This window comes from Calypte anna, chromosome 7 (assembly GCF_003957555.1).
Source record: "Calypte anna isolate BGI_N300 chromosome 7, bCalAnn1_v1.p, whole genome shotgun sequence".
Lineage (NCBI taxonomy): Eukaryota > Metazoa > Chordata > Aves > Apodiformes > Trochilidae > Calypte > Calypte anna.
In genome coordinates, this window is record NC_044253.1 from 9,753,454 (window position 1) to 9,767,674 (window position 14,221).

At 42.6% G+C, this 14,221-nt stretch overlaps 1 protein-coding gene across 4 annotated transcripts in view; it reads left to right on the plus strand.

Annotated features, from left to right (window-relative positions):
- Positions 1 to 3,532: 3,532 nt before the first annotated feature.
- Positions 3,533 to 14,221, plus strand: part of ZNF148 (zinc finger protein 148) — a 36,165-nt gene continuing 25,476 nt past the window's right edge. For 3 of the 4 annotated variants that reach the window (XM_030454675.1, XM_030454678.1, XM_030454680.1), the window contains exon 1: positions 3,533 to 3,611. The gene's annotated coding sequence lies outside the window, so the exon portion shown is untranslated. Of the gene's footprint in view, positions 3,612 to 4,134; positions 4,208 to 14,221 lie in introns of those variants that run through there. The other variant, XM_030454677.1, reaches the window with a different exon arrangement.

Here is a 14,221-nt window from a genome sequence, read left to right on the forward strand (position 1 = left end):
ACATATTACAGATAATCTGCATGTCTTGTGTCTACACAAAACCACCTTGACTGACACTGACTTGCTATTTCTCTTTTTTTTCAGACAGTTATCTCTCTCATCAAACCATTACTTTTCTCTGGGATTTTTGTGATGTCTTCAGCTCAGGTTTGAAAGCACTTCAAGCTGCTTTATTATTGTAAAACAAATGAGCCAAGTCAGGTGTGTGTGTGTGGCATTAGAAAATAATCTGATAGGAAGACTTCTTCAGGACTCAGGTGGAAGTGGGACAGTGTTCACCTCTAAACAGAAAAGATTCTGGAAATGAGAAGAGCCAGGTGACTGTCACACCCCTTCTCTTTCTGACCACTCTTTTCCCATAATTATTTTTGTTTATATGCATCAGATGCACAAGTATATTGAGACATATTATGTCATGGCCTTTCTCTGCATTAGTTCATGACTAATGAACTCATGCCAAGTCCAGCTGACAGCATTATGATTGATCCCTCATCTGCTGGCACTGTAGGGCAATGCAGGCTTGATTGATTGAGTGTTGCTTAACCAAAGCTGAAACTAATGTTTAGATTAAAAGAATAACCCAGGTGGGTGGGGGAGAACACATCTTTTATCTCCTAAAGACCAGTTAATCTCATCCAGTATCTAATTCCAATTGTTTAAGGATTCTCCAAACATAGAAAAGGATGGTTTAGCTTAATTGTGCACTTCCATACCTTCACTTCCCATATTTTCTCTGAGATGGCTACTGAGCCTGACCCTAAAAACCTATGGACAGTTCTCTCAAATTCCCACACTGTATCTCTCCAGATCTGCAGCTGGTTCACTGGAAGTTACTGGCTTGATGCATAAATTTCCCAATGAAATTCTTCAGGTTGTCAAGCAGGAGAACAAATGAGATGGATTCAGAAGTAATTGTGTAGAACAAGCAGAACTACTTCCTGTTTAAGACTTTTTAAAACACATTCTCTAGCAATTCCCTTTTACTTTCCTTTACTTAGCCCTCTTAAAAAAAAAAAGACTGAAACTTACTCAGCTCCACACTGTGCAGACATTGCCTTTCAGAGGGTTTCTCATGGGAGGGCAATTTCTGGAATTCAGAAGGGAGAGGGAAGACTCTATTAAAGACTATTACATCTTTTCCCTAGGGAAAAGCAGTTTGCTATTTGCAGAGCTGTGTAAGAAAAAAAAAAAAAGGTCAAAATGCAAGCGCTCCTTTATGCTTCTCAAGCTACTGACTTTATGTATTAATTTTATATTTTGTTATGTCAAAGCACTTAATAAATACACACTGCAGTATTAAAAGTGTGTCAAAACATTACTTTGAACAACGTCAGAGCTGTGTGACTGGGTGAGGAACTACCAACTCCCTTGAGAGCACGGGTGGCAAAGAGGCCAAGGTCCAAGGTCTGACACGTTCCTACCACTGCCTTGTTGGGGGAAAGTTCCAGACTGATAAAGCAGTGCAAGACTCTCACAGAACTTGACAATTTGTAGGTGCTCAGTTCCTCTCACTACAACAACAACAGAAAACTCCACCATAACCCAAAGTGACATTTGAAAACCGAAGCATTTCTTGATTAAGGTCACAGAAGAATGGGAGGAGAGTAATGAACAGAACCCAAACATGCTGATTCCTTCTTCTTCGCTTTAAGCACAAGGCAGTCTTCTTTCTTCTTCATATTACACTGCTAATTGCCAAACAAAATTGTTTGAAAAGCAGGTTCCAATTGATGCGTCCTTGGAGAAAGACTTGTGCTCACCCTGCAGAAAGCCTTAATTCCTCCGTGCATTTTAAAATAAGGTTTTAGTGCTGAGCTTCCTGACTCAGACTTAATGAAATCCAAAAGATTTTTTTTTGACAGGTAAAAAATGAATAGAGTCACCAAATTAATTGTCTTTGAAGGGAAAAAAAAAAAATCAAAGCTGCATAAATGTAAATCTTCCCTCCGTTCCTAAAACTCTATTTTTGGCAAATAAAAGTTTCCCATTTTATTCAACAAACAGGTTAATGACTCTTCTATTTATGTAAAGCTGTAGATGACTGCATGAACTGTAGCCACATTTTATTAACTCCTTCCTCAGTTCATACAGATGAAGAACTCAATGCAATTATTTTGAAATATATGCATTACATAAAGTCAGTGCAGACCTTCAAACTCGGCCCTAATGTCATTAATATTTTCTTCCTAGTGCAATTTATTACACTGGATGGCACAACCTATGACCTGCATAAGGATGCAGAAGCTTATTAACACAACTCGTTAAAAGGAACAAGAAACCCTACATGCAGCTGACTCACCAGGCAGACGTATCTTACTCCTAACAGGACCTGAATGGAGGGCATAAACCCTGCGGCAGAGACAGGGTGATCCTACAGGACATCCTGGGAACAGCTGAACTTGTAGCAAAAAGCTTTGGGCCGCTGCTGATTGAATGACTCACAAAGCTAAACCCGATGAAGCTGGTAAATTTTACCCAATAGAGTTTACGCAGATTTTGGCTTCAATCCAGCAGAGCACTTAAGCACACGCTTAATTATAAGCAAGTGACACACAGCAATTTAGTTAAGCACGTGTTTCGGTATGTTGCTGGGCTCAAGACTTTATTAAGGGAAACGTGAAAAAGTTGGTAACTCCTAAAAGAGATGAAGTTGAGCGATGCGAGAGATACCCAGACACAGCCGGAGAGGTGAAGGTGCAGCCAGTCTGGGTGGAGAGCTATGCCGAGGAACCGCGGGCCTCCGGAATACCTGGCCTCTAGCGATTCCCCAGACTGTTTACCGTGTGGGGTAACGGAGGACATCGTGATCCTGGAGATTACAGTGCAGAAACCTCATCTCGGGACTCCTGCATGGATCCGGAGGCCCTCGGCAGTCCCACTCCCACCCCTTCCAGACGCACACGGGGGCCCTGGGGCCTCCTGCCCGGCCCGCACCCCTCTGCCCTGCAAGGCCCGGGGTCCCCCGAGAGGAGCGGGGTTAGCACGGGAGAGGGGAGCCGGGCTCAGGGGGGGCCCTTTCCCCTCAGAGCTCCCACTGGAAATGGGAGCCCCCTGGGAGTCTCCCCGCAGCCCCGAGGCCTTCCCGCTCCCCGCGACCCCCGGGCCTTTCCCTGCCCCGCTCCCCTCAGGGCCGGCACAGAGCAGCAGCGCTGGGCCGGACCCGCTCCATGAGCCTTCCCGCCACCCGCCTGACCCGGGCCGACAATCCCACCCATCCCAGCCCCGGCGGAAGAGCCCGGACGAGCCCGGCTCGGCGCGGTTCGGTTTCCTCCTCCTCCTCCTCTTCGCTTCGCTGCCGTCCCGCCGCGCCCGGGCGCCCGCCGGTCCTCCGGGCGTGTTTCCCATGGTGCACCGCGGCGCGGCGGCGCTCTGGCCGGGCTGTCGCTGTCACCGCCAGCAGGAGGCTGAGGGAAGGCGCCGCTCGCCCCGCCGGAGCAGGAAGGAGCCGCCGCCGCCAACTTCCCCTCGGCCTCCCCTCCCCCGCCGCCGCCGCCTCCCCTCCCCCGCGCCCCGCCGCCGCCCCGCCATGCCCGGGGCCGCGGCACGGGCACTCTGAGCCGCCGCCGCCGCGCCCCGGCCCGGCCCGCCTTCTCTTCGCAGCTCTGCGGCCGGTAAGTGCCGGCGGGCGGGAGCGGGAGCGAAAGCTGGCGGGGTTCGGCGGGGTTCGGCCGGGCCTCCCGTCCGTCCGTCCGTCGCCGTCGCGGCGGGAGGTGCGCGGCGGGAGGGAGGGAGAGAGGGAGGGAGGAGGAGGAGGAGAGGAAAAGGAAGGGAAGGGGGGGGCCGCGGCTCGGCTCGGAGCGGCCCGGCCCGGCGCGTCCCGCCCGCATGGGCCGCGCTTGGCCGCGCTGGCGGAGAGGCCGGGGAGCGGGGGATGAGGCGAGAGGCGGCGGGAGCCTTTCGTCCCCGCTCCCCGCCGGGCGGGTGGGCGCCGGCAGCTGCGTTCCGCTCCCTTCGGCCGGCGTAGGGGCTTCCCCGGGACTTGCCGGCCCCCCGCGCCTTGGGCCGGGAGCCGCGGGGCCAAGCAGGCCTCGCCGGGGAGGTAGGGATGGGGCTGGCGCTGCCAGCGGGGTCGTCTGACAGATGGACAAAGAGCCACGGACGGAGGAACGGACAGGCGGGCAGGCTGGCAGTCCCCTCCCGGCCCTGTCCTGCCGGGCGGCCGTATCCCCCCGCCGCCCGCGTCTCCATTGTTCCCGGTGTAAGAGAGGTGAAGTGTGCCGACCTGTGTGGATTTATTTTATTTTTATTTTAATAACCTTTTGCGCGTCTGCGCTCAGCTGCTCGGAGGAAGCTTTTGCGAGGGACCCCTCTCCAGCGTCAGGAGCTGCTAACAAGTGCCAGGCTGGAAGTGGCTGGGAGGGCAGCGAGGAGCAGTAGGAGTGCAGGAGAAATTAGTTGGGCTTTAAACGCTTCCACTCTTCCTCCTCTTTCCTCCCTCGGTGCCTGCCAAAGCTCAGCTGGGATGAGTACAGCACTGTCTGTATTACAGTGCCTCATAAAAAGGGAAGACATTTATGCTGCACACGTAAATCATTTTTCTGATCACTTAATTTTTTGTAACATGCTCAGAGCAGCTGTGAGGGCTTTTGCACAATGATAAAAACATAGATGATATGTAGAATCCAGAGACCACAGCTTTAGTCTTGCTTTGCAAGTCTCCACAAAGCATGACCTGCCTCTGTGTCTGCACACACGTGACATTCTGGTCCAAGAAGTTTTAGATGAGGGAGATTTCTTATTTCTGAGGAGCAGCATCTTCACCATTGGTACTGAAAAGACAAATGACAGAGGACTATGTTTTTTCTTTTGAGTAAGATCTCTGTTGCCTTGTTTGTTTGCTGTACTTACTCAGAGGTTTCCCTAATACTGTACAGGCTTGCTCTGAATATGTACCTGGGCCTGTCATTAAACATTTTGGAATGCCTATATCAGATTTCATCCTTGTAAGTGATACAACTTTTGCAGTCGTTCTCCATCAGATTGTTGCAGCATGCCTTGGAAAGGAAAGAGGTGGAAAAACAGTGCTGACCTGTATCAGTTTTTGCAGGCATTCTTCTGTTGTACTCAGAATTGGACTGGATAAACTAGCGGTCCAATCTGGGCTTCAGGTCTATCCTGCTGTGTAAAAAGTTTGCATACCTTAGGGCAGTGTTAGTTTTCCCGTGTTCCAAGGCTTGGGATTCATGCATGTGTCCAGTGACAGCTGTCATCTGCAGACACTGGGGCTGTGCTGGGAAGCTCTAGAGCTCACGAGGTTTGCTTTCCTGTGGGATCTGCAGACTCCTGGTGCAGGGCACAGATGGATTCCTAGCAGGGGCAAACCATGCTCTTGTTGTGGTCATTAAGGAAAACTACAAAGTTAGTTTCTCAGTTGCACGATTTCCTGAAAACAGTTTTCATGGCCTTTAGTGATGAATATTCAGCTGAATGTACACGTGGATTCCGTTTCCAAAAGTATTTTCTTCATAGTTGTTTCTAGATGTCTGTGTGCTCCAATTCCCCAGGTATCCATGTCCTCAGTGAGTTCATGTAAATGCTGACCTCTTGTATTTAGCTGCCACATGCACATGCACTTTTTCTGTCTTCCCTCCTCAGGTTAAGGCCTAAGAGAACATACGTGGATGTAGTCTGTGTTTCTGCTGTTGTCCGTGTCCATACGTGTTTAATTTCTGCTGTATTGTGACCTTACCCTATCTGTGGAAAATCCCCAAGATAATGGATTATGAAATCAAAGCATAAGTAGCTAAGTAGTTATCTGAAGAACCACAGTGGTTAAAAAAAGATAGGATGAAAAAGTACTGAGGATGTGAAAAGTTGTATTGCAGGCTAAATTGTTCACCTGAAGGAACACATACTTCTGCAATACTTCCATGTAGCTCTGCAAAAGATTATTTTCCTTCTCAGTTCAGTGTGTACAAGTTTATTTGTGTGAAGATTTAAAGCTCTGTGGAGTGTACATGTGTTCTAGAGACAGCTGGCATTGTAAAACTGTTGGGGTTGGAAGTTCTTCCAGCTGAGAACTTCTGTGTACCAGTAATATGAGTTGAACTACAAGAATACTAAGAATATATCACTGTGGTGAAGTATGGTGTCAGTACATCTAAGGGTTTGTCTCACTTCTAGGTGAGTTCTTTGCACCACAGGTTTGGTAATGTAAATTTGCAAACAGTGAAGTTCAGGGTAGTGGTTGGTAGTGTTTGGATTTAGGTCAAACTTCTTAAAGGTTAGTAATGGGGAGGAAGAGTTTGTTGTGTTCTGGTATTTTGGGGAAAGGCAGAGAGGGATTGTCTGCTGTATCTGCTGCTAGGAATTTTTAATTTTTTTTGTGACTAAGATCTCTGTAGATTCTTACCTATGTGGGCTGTTGTCCCTTTCTAAATATTACAAATGGAGATCTGTCTGTATGGAGCAGCTTGATGGGATGGGTCTTCATAAATGAAAACATCTTTAATTATTTAGCATAACTTGGGATTAAGTTTTGTTTCATTTTGGCTCTAATACGGAATACATTTTTCTGTGTGAAGTAACAAAAAAGTTAAATAAGAATTAGTACTGTTAGTGTAATGTCTTGTATAAATAAACATTGCTGCTGTTCTGGAGACCCTACAAGTGAAAGGGAGATGCCTGACTTTCTTGTCCGAAGTGAACAATGTCTTTTATGTTAAATGAGTGGGACAAGGCATGAAAAATGAATGCCATTAGAAATACTTTTTTACTTTGAAGACTTTAAGTGGATCTAACAGAGAAAAGATATCTTTTATTTAAAATAAGAACTTTTTGTGCCTTTGCCTAGCATTTTAATGATGCTGTCTTTCAAACCAGCATCATTTATGATGAAATACATTCAAGCCTTGAGCTGGCAGTCTGATCTGCATAACTGTGCTTAAAAACAAATGAAGTCCCACAGAGTTTCCATGGATGTGAGCAGACCTGGGTACCTGCTGCTGTCAGGTTGCAGGACTTATGTGAAGGATCAGCACTGTCATGAACTTTAATTTGTTTGGGTTTTTTGGCAGGAATACTTTTAGGGAAATAGTATTTCCTGGAGTACCAAGATTCATAAAATAAGTTTTTTTTTTCTTTTCTTTTTCACTTCTGTGTGCTTGTCTGCAGAAACCCTTGAATTAGTATTGAGTTTCTACATGTAACTTACTGGTTTTTAAGAGCTGAGACATAGCTATTGACAGGCCATGTCAGCAAAACACAGCCCTTGGCTATAATGTGGAGCTATATGCCAAGTACAATCTTCTGTCTAACAAAAGAAAATCCATTTGGGTTTTGATGAGTTTTATTTTCATTTACACAAATGCTATTAGTTCCTTTATTTTGGTAATTTTTAGTGAAGTTAAAAACACAGCTCCATCTGTTTAGTTCATTAGTATTCTCTATACATTTTAAATATAAAATTTTTTTCATCATCCACATAGAGTATTTTATACATCATCAGTAATGCTGTGACTACACAGGTGACACATGTTTAACCTATTTAAATGACAAATTATCATACAAATTAAAATACAATGATACATGAATATTCCAATATTATAAGTGATTAAATTGTCTTCCCCTGACTGCATGTAGAGATATTTTTGATACATCAATCAGCAGGTTGGATAAAAGACCTGGAAAAATCCATGGTATGGTCTCACAGAACTTTATTATAAATGTGTCCTAAGGGTAAATTCAGTGTCTTTCTAGAAGACAGTGGAAAGCACAACATGCAGAAGGGTTAGAATCTCTGGATAATTTCTTCCATACAGTCAGAATTTTATTTTGGGAGATAATACAGACTGATACTACTTTTTGCTCAGAAATATTTTTTTAGAACACTCACAATATTATCAGGGTGTTAATGTATTCAGGGCTATGTTACCAAGTGGTAACAGTGTGAATATAGTCATATCATTAATGTATTACTAATCTATATGGCTTCATTATTTTATTGCACTTTGGAAAACAGCAAGACAGTGCTCTTTCATGGGATGTATTTATTGGCCTGATCCTGCATTTTATAAACCCTGCTGTCATATTAGTATTACAGTATCTGCATCTTGTCACAGTTTGTGCAGAAAACTTTAGGACCATACTGTCTAATTCTTCCCTTAAGACCAGGATGATGTTTTTGTAAGTGTGGAATTAAACAGTCTGATGGTAGAATGAAAATCTGTGTGGGAAGAAGTTCCAACCTGCAAACAGTGGTAGGGTTTGATTTATCAACAGCCTGTCAAATATAAACTGTCTGGATCTCTTGCATTATATGAAAAAAAAACCAACATAAAAACAACCAACCTCAAAACAACAACGAAACAACACAAACCACAGCAAAAGAACCCCAGAAATCAAGGTGCCTGTAAAATGTCTGTAAACCAAAATAATTTCTTTATCTAGCACATGATACTAATAATCTGTTGTGATATCTGTGCAAGTGGACTCAGGGATGAGGCCTTCTGCTCTGAATTTGTTTCAGAAGGAAGCTAAGGTAAAGGCTAAGGTAAAAAGGTGACCATTCATAAATTTTTTTACAAGTATTTTAGTGTTTTTATAACAATTTTGCATAAAATGTGTAAAAACATTTACTACTTGTGTACCCCAAATTGGGGATAAAGGACATCATTAGAAAGGTTTACAATGCAAGTAACATCCTGACCGGGTCGTGTTACCTTAGTGCTGGAGGTGAAGTGAGAAATTCTGATGCTGGGCAGATTTAATGTAGTTATATGTTTACTAACAGTGTTTAAGAAAGGGAAAGCAAATATGTTTTTACACTTTTCTACTTTGAATTTTAGCTACTGTGTGATTGCCCTGAAACACTGTCGGATTTCTTTTTTTCTATTGTTGGGATTAGACTTGGAACAAGAAAACAGTGGTATGGTCCTAAAATGAACATGTGCAAGTGTGTGTATTTGTATATTTGTATATAAAGCACTTTTAGAAGGTATTTATGATGATCTGTGGCCTGAAACTGCAGTCATTGAGTAGGAGAAATGTTCAGCACAAAGTGAAATTTATTTTGCCTGTTACCTGGGTTAGCTGCCTAGGATGTAGCTGTGTTCTGTAGTTTACTGGGAAGGGGCACAGCAAGGAAGCAACTCAGGAATTCGCCAGCTTTTCTGCTGGCTTCCTTTGGTAATGAAAACTACTCAGTCTTGCTTTCAACAAGTGAATCTGTAGCATTGCATTGCAAACATTCTTCAGTTTTGTAAAGGGAGTGGAGAGGGAGCAAAATGAATATTAAAGCCAAAGAATGAATATGTTTCACAAAATCCACAGATGACTTTTTACTCTGTAAGCATAAGGGTCAGTATTTCCAGATGCAGTGGATGATTTCAGCATTTTTGAAATAGGAGTACTTTAAAGCAAATTGTCATCTGTTTCTGACCTCCTGAAGGATGATCTCTGCTTTTTGACTGCATAGGCAGTGGTTCCTAACATAGGTCACTGTTACCTGTGAACATCTTGTCAGATGAAATATATATGAGCTTTAAATTGTGTCATTTACAGTGCTGAGCATTTCTAGATACAACAGTAAGTGCATAAATAAATATAAGAAATCATCTCATTTTGTGTCCTTACAGATTCTTTTAACAAAAAAGTTCTTCACAGAATGTTAGGGGTTAGGAAGGTCCTTGAGAGATCATCAGGTTTGTGAGAGATTGGTAAACTCAACCAACTCTCTTGTTGCTGAGGCAATCTTAGACTTCTTACCTTGAAGAAAACTTTTGTAATGACCACAGTAGGTCAAGTGTAGAATGAGGGGGTCAATATACAGAGGAATCAAGATATGATAGAATTATTTTGGACCACAGTAATTTACAAGTTTCCCAGAACTGTCCCTGGAATATTGATTTTCAGCTTATGTTTTGACCTTATAACCTTTTTTTAATTTTGGTAAAAATCTAGTGTGAAGTCCTGTGTGAATATTGCTGTAATGATATCAAACAGAAATTAATCATTTGTAGGGGAGAAAGAGTGCCTTCATCCCTCAAGGAGGAAAGTTTTATTAGGCTGCTGTTCTCACGAGCTTTCTCTGTCACTGGTGTGTCTGACAGTTGTACTCTGATGAATTTTCATCTGAGTCAGCAAAAAGATGTGAAAGTTATGTGATTGCCTCCTGGGGATCAGGAAAGCTTGTATTGTTGGCGGGTATAAGGAAGTAATGGAAAGCTACTTGGCTTTAATATTGCTTTTTCCTTATAGAGATTACAAAGTTTGCCTTTTAAATGACTGGTAGAAAAGAATTCTTATGTATTTGAAATGCATTTTTTATGAGCACCGATTACTTATACCCAACATGAAATTAAGAGACTGGCAGGGGGAATAAAACAGAGTTTATAGAAAAGGAGCATGCAGAAAATGATCATCTAGTTGTCAGAGTAGATTGCTTGAATATGTAGAATTGGTGGCAATTTGTAGACAAAACCAGTGGGTTTGTCGTAATCTAACACTTAAAAGCAGATCGTGCAAACCAAGCATGTTCAGGCTTTTCTGGTACTTGTTAGAGGCCTTTACTCAGTCTCCTGTACACCATACTGGATCAAATACAAGGCAGCTCTGAGTGTGAATTTACTGTCATTTTTCAAGGAACAGCAATGCCAGACGGATAGAAAATGTGATCTCTCAATTCTTTGCATGACCTTGCAGATTACTGTCTAGTGAGCCTTGTGAAATGATTGTATTGAATGTATTTCTCTAGGACTTGGCTTCATCATGAAGTTATTTTACTATGGCTTCTCATAAATTTCAGACCTGTTTGGGATGGTAGCTCTTAATTATTGGCCTGCGAGTTAATGGCATCAAGAACCTTCAAGATTTTTGTTCCTAATAATTACAGGAGTTATTATAAACATGAATCATATCTTTTGATCAATCTGAATTTCTGTATTTCAGCACTTAATTAGCAAGGATTAGCTTCAGGGTACCAGAGTGATTGAGGTAGAATCCAATTTCCACAATCTTTTTATTCACGAGGGCACAATCCTGGGAAGTCTGAATTTTATGTTTTGGATTTTGAGTGTTAGTGGGCCAGGATACCTGTGTTATTAATGCTCTTATTAAATGTCTCCTAAACATCTCATGTTTTGGCTTGCCTTGATCTGAAAATGGGCTTAAGTGTTTTAAAATTGTTTGAGAAATGTAAAACTGTAATGAGAAATAATAACCTTGAGGTATGTGATAGAAGTCAGAGAGATTCCTTGTTCATACTGTTCTTGGGGTCTGGAGGTGAAGAGTTACCTGGAAGCACTTGTTGGAGTTGTAAATTGTCTTTTGAAGAAGGCATGTTGCAGAAGCACACTGGATTTAGTAGTTACTTAGTATGACCCTTTTTTTCCCTGAGGAGCAGTCAAATTAAAAGAGGATGACTTCATAATTTTGGAATTTTATGTAAGCAGGGGAGGCATAGGTCTTACTTGATTTAATCTGACCACAAAAGTTGGTTATCAATAGGGAGCTGGTGGATTTGTTGCAACAATATGGGAAAAAAACCTCTTGACTGTAGAAAAGTGTATTTTAAAAAATTTCTTTATTGTCTTGGCACATTTATGTGGTCTGTAACATGCTCATGTTCCAAGAGAGGGTTTTGAGAAAGCGGTGTAATTGCTGCCTTCTTTGTATTTCTACTCCTTCCCCCTCTGGCTGATTTCATATGGTCTTTAAATACTAACATGTGGCCCTTTATGTTCTGACTCCTCTGTTTATCCTTGATGAAGATGCCTGATACTATTCTGATGTTGTTAGAGCGTGCTGGTTAGGCCACAACAACCCCTGATTCCACTGATGAAAATTGTTCCTTGGTACCCAGTTCATAACTGGTTGAATACTTCAAAGAACAGTGATAGATGTGAGGGTTTTTTTTTGTCAGTGGTCTCCTTAATGGAGCATCACAAGATCCTGTGGTCCTTGTCCCTTGATGAATCAGGCATTAAGAGGAAAAAAGGGATACCACCAGAATATACTCTCCAATGTTGCTTCTACAGATAACTAAATCATTGTAATTTCCTGCTTTTATGTTCTTATACAGTTGTCATTTCTGAGGGGTCCAGACACCTTATGGAAATAACCTCTGCATTATGATTAATAAATGTCACCTCTCATTCTTCTTCTTTCCTCAGGGGTTTATTATATGGGGCCTATTTTTGCCATTGGTGCAGTTATGTGTGTGCTGCCTTGTGTTTGTTAAAAAAGTGAAGTAGATAAGCTTATTTGTGTGCTTGAAGTAGTTTATTTTCTGTGTTTCATGTTTAGTTTCATGATTTTTAGTTGCCAAGTAGATTAGTCTTGTGCAATTGCTCTCTGAAAGGCCTTTTATTTTTATTGTAGGTAGGCTAGACCTATGGTGTTTGAGAAGTGGAGTGAACAGTTAACAGAGATCTAAGTGTTAGAGCTTTAGAAAGGGCTCTTTTAGATCCTGTGGCCCAGACCACTGGTGGCTTTGACAGATGGCCACTAAAGGTAACACTGTGGTGTTTAAAAAACAATGTAGAAAGCGTAGGATTTGCTTGGTCTGCCTGCAGTCAATCTTTTACTAATGAGGTATTAATTCTATCGTATTTCAGATTAATTGAATTTTGTGAGGTTACTGTTCCATGTTTTGGTGGAGGTGTTGAAAAACAGCCAAAATGCAACAAATTTGCATTAAAAATAGTTCTGCTGGGATATGGCACTGGCTCATCAGCAAGTTTAAATGGGAAAGTACCTTGCTGGTACCCCCATGTGCAAAGTTAGTCTATAGAGAGCAAAGGATATATCTCAGAACTTAGTTTTAGGTGTTACAGAGGTGTTACCCTGAATAAGAAAAAAATGTGTACTTGTGCATGCTGATGTCCTAAAACTGAAATTGCAACTTAGGAGAACAGTTCCTGTGTTCTAAAACACTTGTGTGGCCTGAGAGTCTGTGTTGAAATAATGCTTTCAAATTGCTGAAATAACAAGACCAGATTGGATGAGGCTTTGAGCAGCCTGGTCTAGTACTCTGTAAGTTCTGTTTTCTATCAGTTATCCATGTCCTTCTCACCCAGGGCTTGTGATTACTGCCAGCCAGTATTTTCCTGAAAGGTTTCCATAGGTTGTCATTTATGTAAACAAGGGATGTAACCCAGGATCTCCAAGACCACTTCTGCTACTAACTTCAAATCTTTTGGTTCAAAACTTTTTTGATTATACTTCTATTAGCTTATTGATCAATGTTATTTAGTCTGTGTAGACATACTGAGTATCTGTCTTGAATTTTTCCATAATTACTTATTCTCTTTAATGCAGATACATGGCCTTTTAGAGAACAATGGAACTGAAGTAAAGATACTGCAGGCAAAAAAGCATGCTCTTAAAAGAACAGGTTTAGGTATAAGTCAAGCTTGCAAATGTTAAAATTGCAGCACTAAGCTTTGCCTATACCACCTTAATTTTGCTATCATAAGATTATGTACATTATGTTACTATTATATTATACCTTAGTATTACATAGTAGCCTTTGGTCATACCTGAGCAAAGCATCCCCTCTGCCTCCCCTTCTCCTAACTTCCTATCTTTTTTGAACAGAGAGGATACCTGCTGCTCATTGAATAAGCAGCTACTCTGTAATTTGGTTTCCTCTCATTGCATAACATATGTTCTCTGACTGCCTGCTCTGAAGGCAGAACAAAGATCTTGGCGACATTTCTGTAATGGTGATCTGTAGGTTGGTGAGGCCTTCATAGATAGTTCCTAGTGCTCTCTTCACACCTAAATTCCTGGTGGGTCATTGCCCCTGCTTTGGAGACAAGAAAGTGGAAGTGTGGGGTGGGGAATGATTTGCCAAGATAACAGCTTTGCCCAACAGCAGAGGCTGAGCTGAGAAAAGAAGCCAACTCTCTTACAGGTCTGTTACAACATCATGGTGGTTGTAACTATCTAGTGTTCCTCTCTTCAGCATTACTGTTGTGCTTACTTTTCTTGATCACAGTCTTACATCTGTGTGCCCACGTACCTCTTGGGATTCTCCACCAAAGTGGCTGCTCCATGTTAGCTGGGAACCTTCTGCTCTTTTTCTTCTCTTCTCTGCTCCTTTGCTCTTCAGTGATGAGGGCACAGGTGAGGCCAGGCCTCTCTTGCCTGCCTTCTCACAGTAGTGCCCAGGTAACTGGCATGGGCTCACTTTTCCATTTGTCCTGTCCCTTTGTCTCCTCAGGCCCTGTGCTGTCTGCAGGAACAAGAGCCCTATGAGGTTCACCCTTGAGGCCTATAT